General features: G+C 49.2%; 1 protein-coding gene across 1 annotated transcript in view; it reads left to right on the forward strand.

The window, feature by feature from the left end:
- Positions 1-10929: 10929 nt before the first annotated feature.
- Positions 10930-12598, forward strand: part of LOC119941886 (zinc finger protein 665-like) — a 32843-nt gene continuing 31174 nt past the window's right edge. The window contains 1 exon segment of the mRNA XM_038762416.1: positions 10930-12061. The gene's annotated coding sequence lies outside the window, so the exon portion shown is untranslated.

Below are 12598 nucleotides of genomic sequence, written 5' to 3' on the forward strand. Positions count from 1 at the left end.
TCCTAACCCAAGGTACTTCCTTTTATTATTATTATCATTATTATTATTATTATTATTATTGCTCCTAACCCAAGGTACTTCCCTTTATTATTATTATTATGATTATGATTATTATTATGATTGCTCTTAACCCAAGGTACTTCCTATCATTATCATTATTATTATTATTATGATCGCTCCTAACCCAAGGTACTGCCTATCATTCTATTTATTATTATTATTATTATCACTCCTAACCCAAGGTACTTCCCTTTATTATTATTATTATTATTGCTCCTAACCCAAGGTACTTCCCTCTATTATTATTATTATTATCGCTCCTAACCCAAGGTACTTCCCTTCACTATTATTATTATTATTTTTATTATTGCTCCTAACCCAAGGTGCTTTCCTTTACTATTATTATTATTATTATTATTATTATTGCTCCTAACCCAAGGTACTTCCCTTTATTATTATTATTATTGTTATTATTATTGCTCCTAACCCAAGGTACTTCCCTTTATTATTATTATTATTATTGCTCCTAACCCAAGGTACTTCCCTTTATTATGATGATGATGATGATGATGATTGCTCCTAACCCAAGGTACTTCCTATTATTATTATTATTATTGTTATTATTATTATTATCACTCCTAACCCAAGGTACTTCCCTTTATTAGTATTATTATTATTAATTATTATGGCTCCTAACCCAAGGTACTTCCCATTATTATTATGATTATTGCTCCTAACCCAAGGTACTTCCCTTTATTATTATTATTATTATTGCTCCTAACCCAAGGTACTTCCCTTTATTGTTATTATTATTATTATTATGATTATTATTATTATTGCTCCTAGCCCAAGGTACTTCCCATTATTATTATTATTATCGCTCCTAACCCAAGGTACTTCCCTAGGTGCTGAGTTGGGTGTTCTGCACACACTAGGTGCCCTGAAATATTTATTAATTGGGTCGATTGATCGATCGATTGATTGCGAGCGGACTGCGGCCGACAATCCAGCGTGTTGCACTGCAGTCAAGGCAGGCGTGGCTCCTACCGGGAATCTTCATAAGGCAACAGGGAAAATATTTCCAGGCGCTGCAAACAACAGACATGACAACTCCACAACAGTCTGGCTTTGTGCGGCACACTGCAGATGATGGACGTGACAGCACCACAACCGCTTACTGCGGTAAATTGCGGCGGTAAATTGTGGCCAAGCGCTGCAGACAATAGACGTGATGGGGCCACGAGGGACGGGCTTTGTGCGGCACAACGCGGCCGGGCGCTGCACACGATAAGACACGACAGCACCACAACGGACAGGCTTTGTGCGGTACAACATGGCCTGGTATTGCAAAAAGTAGGCAAGACAGTACCACAATGGACAGGCTTTGTGCGGTACAACGCGGCCGGGCGCTGCATACAATAAGACACGACAGCACCACAACGGACAGGCTTTGTGCGGTACAACATGGCCTGGTATTGCAAAAAGTAGGCAAGACAGTACCACAATGGACAGGCTTTGTGCGGTACAACGCGGCCGGGCGCTGCATACGATAAGACACGACAGCACCACAACGGACAGGCTTTGTGTGGTACAGTATGGCCTGGTATTGCAAAAAGTAGGCAAGACGGTACCACAATGGACAGGCTTTGTGCGGTACAACGCGGCCGGGCGCTGCACACGATAAGACACAACAGCACCACAACGGACAGGCTTTGTGTGGTACAATATGGCCAGGTATTGCAAAAAGTAGGCAAGACAGTACCACAACAGACAGCCTTTGTGTGGCACAACGCGGCCGGGCGCTGCAAACGATAAGACACGACAGCACCACAACAGGCAGGCTTTGTGTGGTACAATATGGCCAGGTATTGCAAAAAAATAGATGAGACAATACCACAACAGACAGGCTTTGTGTGGTACAACGCGGCCAGGCGCTGCAAACGATAAGACACGACAGCACCACAACAGGCAGGCTTTGTGTGGTACAATATGGCCAGGTATCGCAAAAAGTAGGCAAGACAGTACCACAACAGACAGGCTTTGTGTGGTACAACAAGGCCAGGCGCTGCACACGATAAGACACGACAGCACCACAACGGACAGGCTTTGTGTGGTACAATATGGCCTGGTATTGCCCAAAATAGGCAAGACAGTACCACAATGGACAGGCTTTGTGCGGTACAACGCGGCCGGGCGCTGCACACGATAAGACACAACAGCACCACAACGGACAGGCTTTGTGTGGTACAATATGGCCTGGTATTGCCCAAAATAGGCAAGACAGTACCACAATGGACAGGCTTTGTGCGGTACAACGCGGCCGGGCGCTGCACACGATAAGACACAACAGCACCACAACGGACAGGCTTTGTGTGGTACAATATGGCCAGGTATTGCCCAAAATAGGCAAGACAGTACCACAACAGACAGGCTTTGTGTGGTACAACAAGGCCAGGTGCTGCACACGATAAGACACGACAGCACCACAATGGACAGGCTTTGTGTGGTACAATATGGCCAGGTATTGCAAAAAGTAGACAAGACAGTACCACAACAGACAGGCTTTGTGTGGTACAACAAGGCCAGGTGCTGCACACGATAAGACACGACAGCACCACAACAGACAGGCTTTGTGTGGTACAATATGGCCTGGTATTGCCCAAAATAGGCAAGACAGTACCACAACAGACAGGCTTTGTGTGGTACAATGCGGCCTGGCGCTGCAAATGATAAGACACGACAGCACCACAACAGTTGGGCTTTGTGTGGTACAATATGGCCTGGTATTGCAAAAAATAGACAAGACAGTACCACAACAGTCAGGCTTTGTGTGGAACAATTCGATCATTCGTTTATTCATCCAGTCATATTTATTGAGCGCTTACTATGTGCAGAGCACTGAACTAAGTGCTTGGGAGAGTACAATGTAATGTAAAAAGACATATACCCTGCCTGCAATGAGTTTCCAGTCTAGAGGGGGAGGCTCAGCCGGGTGACTTTGGGCGAGTCACTTCACTTCTCTGGGCCTCAGTTCCCTCATCTGTAAAATGGGGATTAAAACTGTGAGGGCCCTGTGGGACAACCTGATCACCTTGTAACCTCCCCAGCTTTTAGAACAGTGCTTTGAACATAGTAAGCGCTTAACAAATGCCATTATTATTATTATTGTTATTATTATTATTATTATTATTATTTCCACTGAGCCACGCTGCTGCCCCGCCCCCCTCCGTTCTCGTCACGGCGCCTGCGCAGCAGAGGAACGTGCCCTCGCCCTCCGAAGCCCCGCCCCCTCCTAAGCCCCGCCCCCTCCGCCCCCACCGCCTCCGCGCCTGCGCAGCAGAGGAACGTGCCCTCCGAAGCCCCGCCCCCTTCCCCCCTCCCTTCTCCGGCCCCCGCCCCGGCGCCTGCGCAGTAGAGGATCGTGCCCTCCGAAGCCCCGTATATTCATTCATTCATCATCATCATCATCAATCGTATTTATTGAGCGCTTACTGTGTGCAGAGCTCTGTACTAAGCGCTTGGGAAGTACAAATGGGCAACATATAGAGACAGTCCCTACCCAACAGTAGGCTCACAGTCTAAAAGGGGGAGACAAAACCAAACATACTAACACAATAAAATAAATAGAATAGATATGCACAAGTAAAATAAATAAATAAATAAAGAGTAATTCATTCATTCAATCGTATTTATTGAGCGCTTACTGTGTGCAGAGCTCATACATATACATATATATACAAACATGTTTGTACATATTTATTACTCTATTTTATTTGTACATATTTATTCTATTTATTTTATTTTGTTAATACACTTTGCCTTGTTCTCTGTCTCCCCCTTCTAGACTGTGAGCCCGCTGTTGGGTAGGGACCGTCTCTAGATGTCGCCAACTAGGACTTCCCAAGCGCTTAGTTCAGCGCTCTGCACACAGTAAGCGCTCAACAAATACGATTGAATGAATGAATGAACGAACGAATGAATGAAAAGCCCCACCCCCTTCCCCCTCCGGCCCAAGCCCCGGCGCATGCGCAGCAGAGGAACGTGCCCTCCGAAGCCCCGCCCCCTCCGACGCTTGCGCAGCAGAGGAATGTTTGTACGTATTTATTACTCTATTTATTTATGTGATTTGTACATATTTATTCTATTTATTTCATTTTGTTAATATGTTTTGTTCTCTGTCTCCCCCTTCTAGACTGTGAACCCAATTTGCGTAGGGACCGTCTCTAGATGTCCCCAACTTGGACTTCCCGAGCGCTTAAACCAGCGCTCTGCCCACAGTGAGCACTCAATAAATACGATTGAATGAATGAATGAACGAACGAATGAATGAACGAACGAATGAATGAAAAGCCACGCCCCCTCCCTCTCCGGCCCCCGCCCCGGCGCCTGCGCAGCAGAGGAACGTGCGCTCCGAAGCCCCGCCCCCTCCGGCCCCGCTTCTGCGCATGCGCAGCAGAGGAAGTGCCCTCCGAAGCCCCGCCCCCTCGCGGGCCGCGCCCGCTGATTGGTTCCGCCCCTGGGGGGGCCGGGGCGCTCGGTGACGTCACAATGAGGGGGCCGGCGAGGCGCTGGTAATCCGCCCCGTATAAATGTTGGTACGTATTTATTACTCTGATCTGTACATATTTATTCTATTTATTTTATTTTGTTAATATGTTTTGTTCTCTGTCTCCCCCTTCTAGACTGTGAGCCCAATTTGGGTAGGGACCGTCTCTCGATGTCGCCAACTCGGACTTCCCAAGCGCTTAGTCCAGTGCTCTGCCCACAGTGAGCGCTCAATAAATACGACTGAATGAATGAATGAACGAACGAACGAATGAATGAAAAGCCCCGCCCCCTGCCCCCTCCCCTCTCCGGCCCCCGTTTCTGCGCATGCGCAGCAGAGGAACGTGCCATCCGAAGCCCCCGCCCCTTCCCCCTCCCCTCTCCGGCCCCCGCCCCGGCGCATGCGCAGCAGAGGAACGTGCCCTCCGAAGCCCCGCCCCTTCCCCCTCCCCTCTCCGGCCCCCGCCGCGGCGCATGCGCAGCAGAGGAACGTGCCCTCCGAAGCCCCGCCCCCTTTCCCCCCTCCCCGCCCCGGCGCCTGCGCAGCAGAGGAACGTGCCCCGCGAAGCCCCGCCCCCCTCCGGCGCCTGCGCAGCAGAGGGACGTGCCCCCCGAAGCCCGGACCCCCCTCCGACCCCCGGCTTCCGCGCATGCGCAGCAGAGGAACGTGCCCTCCGAAGCCCCGCCCCCTCGCGGGCCGCGCCCGCTCATTGGTTCCGCCCCTGGGGGGGCCGGGGCGCTCGGTGACGTCACAATGAGGGGGGCCCGCGAGGCGCTGGTAATCCGCCTTGACGGCTCAGTCGCTCCGGGAGGACCGCTGCGGACGGTGGTCTTTCGTCCGTCCCCCGGCCCCCCCAGTCCGCCGATTCCCCCGACCCCCGGCGGGAGGACGGGCAGAAGGAGCGCCCCCTGGCTGCTGGGGCCCGCCCCGCCCCTCCCCGCCCCCGGGCTGCGGCGCGGGAGCCAGCCACCACCGAGACGGCGGGGCCTCCGGCGGCCTAGAGGGGCCGGGTGAGTGCCGCTCCCGGCCTGACGGGACCCACTTCCGCCCATTGTGTGGCCGCGTGGGGGCGGGGGGGGGCGCTCGCCGCCTCAGCCCGCCCCTCCTCCTTCATTCATTCATTCATTCATCCATCCAGTCATTCAATCAGTCGGATTTATTGAGCGCTTACTGCGTGCAGGGCACTGTACTAAGCGCTTGGGAAGGCCAAGTTGGCAACCTGCACCCAACAGTGGGCTCACAGCCTTCCCAGACTGAGCCTTCCCCTCCCCACAGATCTTTTCTTTGTGCAGATTTATTCCTCTCTTTTATTTGTACGCATTTATTCCTCTATTCCATCAATAGGAGGTGTGCACGCATTTATTCTTCTATTCCATCAATATGAGGTGTGCACGCATTTATTCCTCTATTCCATAAATATGAGGTGTCTGTAGCCATAATCCTATTTATTTTGATGGGATTGTTCTGCTGCCTGCCTCCCCCCTTCTAGGCTGGGAGCCCATTAGAGGACAAGGACTGCCTCTATTTGAGGCCAAACTGTTCTTTCCAAGCGCTTAGTCCAGTGTTCTGCACATAGTAAGCGCTCAATCAATACGATTCAATGAATGAATGAATGAATGAATTCAGTGCAGGAGGCCTTCCCAGACTGAGCCCCCCTCAGCCTCTCTTCCCCTCCCCACAGATCTCCTCTTTGTACAGATTTATTCCTCTATTTTATTTGTACGCATTTATTCCTCTATTCCATAAATATGAGGCGTCTGTAGCCATAATCCTATTTATTTTGAGGGGATTGTTCTGCTGCCTGCCTCCCCCCCTTCTAGGCTGGGAGCCCATTATAGGACAAGGACTGCCTTTATTTGTGGCCAAACTGTTCTTTCCAAGCGCTTAGTCCAGTGCTCTGCACATAGTAAGCGCTCAGTCAATACGATTCAATGAATGAATGAATGAATTCAGTGCGGAGGCCTTCCCAGACTGAGCCCCCCTCAGCCTCTCTTCCCCTCCCCACAGATCTTCTCTTTGTGCAGATTTATTCCTCTGTTTTATTTGCACGCATTTATTCCTCTATTCCATAAATATGAGTGTTATAGGGCAGGGACTGCCTCTGTTTGTGGCCAAACTGTTCTTTCCGAGCGCTTAGTCCAGTGTTCTGCACATAGTAAGCGCTCAATCAGTACGATTCAATGAATGAATGAATGAATTCAGTGCGGGAAGGCTTCCCTGACTGAGCTCCCCTCAGCCTTTCTTCCCCTCCCCACTGATCTTCTCTTTGTACAGATTTATTCCTCTATTTTATTTGCACACATTTATTCCTCCGTTCCATAAATATGAGGTGTCTGTAGCTATAATCCTATTTATTTTGATGGGATTGACGCCTCTCTCCATGTTTTGTTCTGCTGTCTGCCTCCCCCCTTCTAGGCTGGGAGCCCATTATAGGACAAAGACTGCCTCTGTTTCTGGCCAAACTGTTCTTTCCAAGCGCTTAGTCCAGTGTTCGGTACATAGTAAGCGCTCAATCAATACGATTCAATGAATGAATGAATGAATTCAGTGCAGGAGGCCTTCCCAGACTGAGCCCCCCTCACCCTCTCTTCCCCTCCCTACAGATCTCTCTTTGTGCAGATTTATTCCTCTATTCCATAAATATGAGGTGTTATAGGGCAGGAACTGCCTCTATTTGTGGCCAAACTGTTCTTTCCAAGCGCTTAGTCCAGTGCTCTGCACATAGTAAGCGCTCAATCAATACGATTCAATGAATGAATGAATGAATTCAGCGCGGGAGGCCTTCCCAGACTGAGCCCCCCTCAGCCTCTCTTCCCCTCCCCACAGATCTCTCTTTGTGCAGATTTATTCCTCTATTTTATTTGCACACATTTATTCCTCCATTCCATAAATATGAGGTGTCTATAGCTATAATCCTATTTATTTTGATGGGATTGTTCTGCTGTTTGCCTCCCCCCTTCTAGACTGGGAGCCCATTATAGGACAAACACTGCCTCTGTTTGTGGCCAAACTGTTCTTTCCAAGCGCTTAGTCCAGTGTTCTGCACATAGTAAGCGCTCAATCAGTACGATTCAATGAATGAATGAATGAATTCAGTGCAGGAGGCCTTCCCAGACTGACCCCCCCTCAGACTTTCTTCCCCTCCCCACAGATCTTCTCTTTGTGCAGATTTATTCCTCTATTTTATTTGCACGCATTTATTCCTCTATTCCATAAATATGAGGTGTTATAGGGCAGGAACTGCCTCTATTTGTGGCCAAACTGTTCTTTCCAAGCGCTTAGTCCAGTGTTCTGCACATAGTAAGCGCTCAATCAGTACGATTCAATGAATGAATGAATGTATGCAGTGCAGCAGGCCTTCCCAGACTAAGCCTCCCTCAGCTTCTCTTCCCCTCCCCACAGATCTTCTCTTTGTGCGGATTTATTCCTCTATTTTATTTGTACGCATTTATTCCTCTATTCCATAATTATGAGGTGTTATAGGGCAGGAACTGCCTCTATTTGTGGCCAAACTGTTCTTTCCAAGCACTTAGTCCAGTGCTCTGCACATAGTAAGCGCTCAATCACTACGATTCAATGAATGAATGAATGAATTCAGTGCGGGAGGCCTTCCCAGACCGAGCCCCCCTCAGCCTTTCTTCCCTTCCCCACAGATCTTCTCTTTGTACAGATTTATTCCTCTGTTTTATTTGTACGCATTTGTTCCTCTATTCCGTAAATATGAGGCGTCTGTAACCATAATCCTATTTATTTTGATGGGATTGTTCTGCTGTCTGCCTCCCCCCCTTCTAGGCTGGGAGCCCATTATAGAACAAGGACTGCCTTTATTTGTGGCCAAACTGTTCTTTCCAAGCGCTTAGTCCAGTGCTCTGCACATAGTAAGCGCTCAATCAATACGATTCAATGAATGAATGAATGAATTCAGTGCAGGAGGCCTTCCCAGGCTGAGCCCCCCTCAGCCTCTCTTCCCCTCCCCACAGATCTTCTCTTTGTGCGGATTTATTCCTCTGTTTTATTTGCACGCATTTATTCCTCTATTCCATAAATATGAGGTGTTATAGGGCAGGAACTGCCTCTATTTGTGGCCAAACTGTTCTTTCCAAGCGCTTAGTCCAGTGCTCTGCACATAGTAAGCGCTCAATCAATACGATTCAATGAATGAATGAATGAATGAATTCAGTGCAGGAGGCCTTCCCAGACTGAGCTCCCCTCAGCCTTTCTTCCCCTCCCCACTGATCTTCTCTTTGTGCAGATTTATTCCTCTCTTTTATTTGCACACATTTATTCCTCCATTCCATAAATATGAGGCGTCTGTAGCCATAATCCTATTTATTTTGAGGGGGTCGACGCCTCTCCATGTTTTGTTCTGCTGTCTGCCTCCCCCCTTCTAGGCTGGGAGCCCATTATAGGACAAGGACTGCCTCTGTTTGTGGCCAAACTGTTCTTTCCAAGCACGTAGTCCAGTGTTCTGCCCATAGTAAGTGCTCAATCAGTACGATTCAATGAATGAATGAATGAATTCAGTGCAGGAGGCCTTCCCAGGCTGAGCCCCCCTCAGCCTCTCTTCCCCTCCCCACAGGTCTCCTCTTTGTGCAGATTTATTCCTCTATTTTATTTGCACACATTTATTCCTCTATTCCATAAATATGCGGTGTTATAGGGCAGGAACTGCCTCTATTTGTGGCCAAACTGTTCTTTTCAAGCGCTTAGTCCAGTGTTCTGCACATAGTAAGCGCTCAATCAATACGATTCAACGAATGAATGAATGAATTCAGTGCGGGATGCCTTCCCAGACTGAGCCCCCCTCAGCCTCTCTTCTCCTCCCCACAGATCTTCTCTTTGTACAGATTTATTCCTCTATTTTATTTGTACATTTATTTCTCTATTCTATAAACGAGGTGTCTGCAGCTATAATCCTATTTTGATGGAATCGACGCCTGTCTCCATGTTTTGTTCCGCTGTCTGCCTCCCCCTTTCTAGACTGGGAGCCCATTATAGGGTAGGGACCGACTCTATCTGTGGCTGAATTATACTTTCCAAGCGCTTAGTCCAGTGCTCTGCACACAGTGAGCGCTCAATAAATACGATTCAATGAATGAATGAATGAATTCAATGCAGGCGGCCTTCCCAGACTGAGCTCCCCCATCCTCTCTTCCCCTCCCTCCCTCTGCCCTATCCCCTTCCCCTCCCCACAGTACTTGTCTATTTGCACATATTTATTACTCTGTTTTATATGCACATATTTATTACTCTATTTTTTATCAATGAGGTGTCTATAGCTATAATTCCATTTATTTTGATGGTACCGACGCCTGTCTACTTGTTTTGTTCTCCAGTCTGTCTCCCCCCTTCTGGCCTGGGAGCCCATTGTTGGGCAGGAATTGTCTCTACCTGTGGCCGAATTGTACTTTCCAAGCGCTTAGTCCAATGCTCTGCGCACAGTGAGCGCTCAATAAATACGATTCAGTGAATGAATGAATGAATGAATTCAATGCAGGCGGCCTTCCCAGACTGAGCTCCCCCATCCTCTCTTCCCCTCCCTCCCTCTGCCCTATCCCCTTCCCCTCCCCACAGTACTTGTGTCTTTTTGTCCATATATATTACTCTGTTTATTTTATTTGTACGTATTTATTACTCTGTTTTTATCAACGAGGTGTCTGTAGCTATAATTCCATTTATTTTGATGGTAGCGCTGCCCGTCTACTCGTTTTGTCCAGCCGTCTGCCTCCCCCCTTCTAGACTGGGAGCCTGTCGTGGGGTCGGGACCGTCTCTGTATGTTGCCGGCTTGTACTTTCCAAGCGCTTAGTCCAGTGCTCTGCACACAGCAAGCGCTCAATAAATACGATTCAATGAATGAATGAATGAAGACGACTGAATGAATTCAGTCCAGGAGGCCTTCCCAGATTGAGCTCCCCCATCCTCTCTTCCCCTCCCCACAGCCCTTGTTTCTATTTGTACCTACCTATTACTCTATTTATGAGGTGGATATACCTCTAATTTTATTTATTTTGGTGGTTTTGACGCCTGTCCACTTCTTTGGTTTTGTTGCCCGTCTCCCCCCTTCTAGACCGGGAGCCCGTTGTTGGGTGCGGGGCCGTCTCGACCTGTTGCCGACTGGTACTTCCCAAGCGCTCAGTACAGCGCCTGCACACAGCAAGTGCTCAGTAGATACGACTGAATGAATGACTTTTCTCCTTCATTCGTTCGTTTGTTCATTCATTCGTTTGTGCAGCTGCAGCCCGGTGGCTCCTCCCTCCCCCCCGCCCCCCCGCCAGCAGCTCAGGGCCCGGAATGCCGGACAACCCCATCACCTCCACCCCCCACCATTGTCCCCCTTCATCTCCTTTCCGATCGGATTTCTTCGCTCCCCAGATCCCGTTTGGATGGCGAGATCTGGAATCGATCAGTGGGATTAATCGAGCGCTTACAGTCTGCAGGGCGCTGGACCGAGCGCCCGGGAAAGCGCACCGCAGCGGCATTAGCTGACGCGGTCCCTGCCCATACGCGTTATTAGATGCTCAATCCGGGATCTTTTGGGGCCACTTATGGACCGATCGGGAACCCCTTGGCTCCACCGTCCCCTTCCCCGCTTTCTTCACCTTTTTTAAAAATTTTCCTTCCATTTTCCCTCCCCACCCCCTTCCTCCCTCCTCCTCCTCTTTCTCTTCAGAGCCAAACTGGTGCCCGCGACCAGCCGCAGGAGGAGCATGTGGTTCCTTTTCTCTCCCTTTTGTGTGTGACCGTGTGTTCCCGTGAAGTTTCTTTGTGAGGGAATGTGTGTGTTTCTCAGCGCTCCCCCTAAATCCGCCTACGCTTGGAAAACTGCCTCTTTTACCCATTCCCTGCTTTCCTCCGACCCTCCTGTGGTTCTTTCTACCCCCTTAAAAATCCTTTTCTTCTTGGCCTTTCATCTCATTTTTTTTCCCCCATCCACCCAGCGTGCTTCTCTTTCCTTCTCCCAAGCAACGCCCAGGGGGAAGTAGTGTTTTAAAATGAAAAGTTGGGAGAAAATGAACTACCGAGCCGCATTCATTCAGCTGCATTTATTGAGCGCTTAATGTGTGCAGAGCACCGTACTGAGTGCTTGGAAAATGCAATTTGGCAACAGAATTATTTCACTGGGAGCAACCTCAATATTCCCAGTTATTTCTTTCATACCGTATCCGTGTCGTACGGATCTTATGGGCTGGCGTTATGGAGCCTCTCTTGAGCAGTAGACATTGGATTATTTTCCCCACCGCCCTCGATTGGCTTTCCCGTCTTTGTCTCCACCACTGAAATCTGCTCCTGCTTGTTTCTGTCCACACTGCAGGAGTATTCTGCAGCTATTCCAAGCCACGTATTGAAGCCCCGGTGGTGATTAGCTGACTTGAAACGATCCCGTTCCCCAGCTAGCGGTTGCCTTTCTCTCAGCACAAAGAACAGGTGACGAGTACGTTCTCTCTGTTGAATCAGGTGCTGGGACCAGGGCGGAAAATAAGGAATCCACTCCAGAAGACGACTTCGAGGAAGAGGTAGCGTGACTTAAATCCGGGGCCCTGAGGTCGGAGAAGCCCGAGGGGGTGAGGGCAGAGAGGAAATCAGCGGGGGAACCTTACAGGGGAAAGCTGAATGTGATCACTCCCGGGACTTGGAAGTTCTTGGATGAAGAAATGTACATGAGGAAAGGAAAAGAGTAGTAGTTAGAGTATATAAGGGTTTACCGTGGGCAAAACCCAGGGCTAAACGTTTGGGAAAGGAATACCTGGATAAAATACAGATACGGTCCCTGGCCCCCAATGGAAGCGTGGGGGGCGGAGGGGGTTGGTGATGCACTTGAGGGAAGATGAGAAATATGAAAGGAGCAAGAGAAAGAAAGAAATGATGGCATTTGTTAAGCACTTACTATGTGCAGAGCACTGGTCTAAGCGCTGGGGGGGGGAATACAAGGTGATCAAGTTGTCCCACATGGGGCTCACAGTCTTCATCCCCATTTTCCAGATGAGGGTACTGAGGCTCAGAGAAGTGAAGGGACTTGCCCGAGGTCACCCAGCAGACGTGTGGCGGAGCTG

The sequence above is a fragment of the Tachyglossus aculeatus genome, chromosome 21, assembly GCF_015852505.1.
Source record: "Tachyglossus aculeatus isolate mTacAcu1 chromosome 21, mTacAcu1.pri, whole genome shotgun sequence".
NCBI lineage: Eukaryota > Metazoa > Chordata > Mammalia > Monotremata > Tachyglossidae > Tachyglossus > Tachyglossus aculeatus.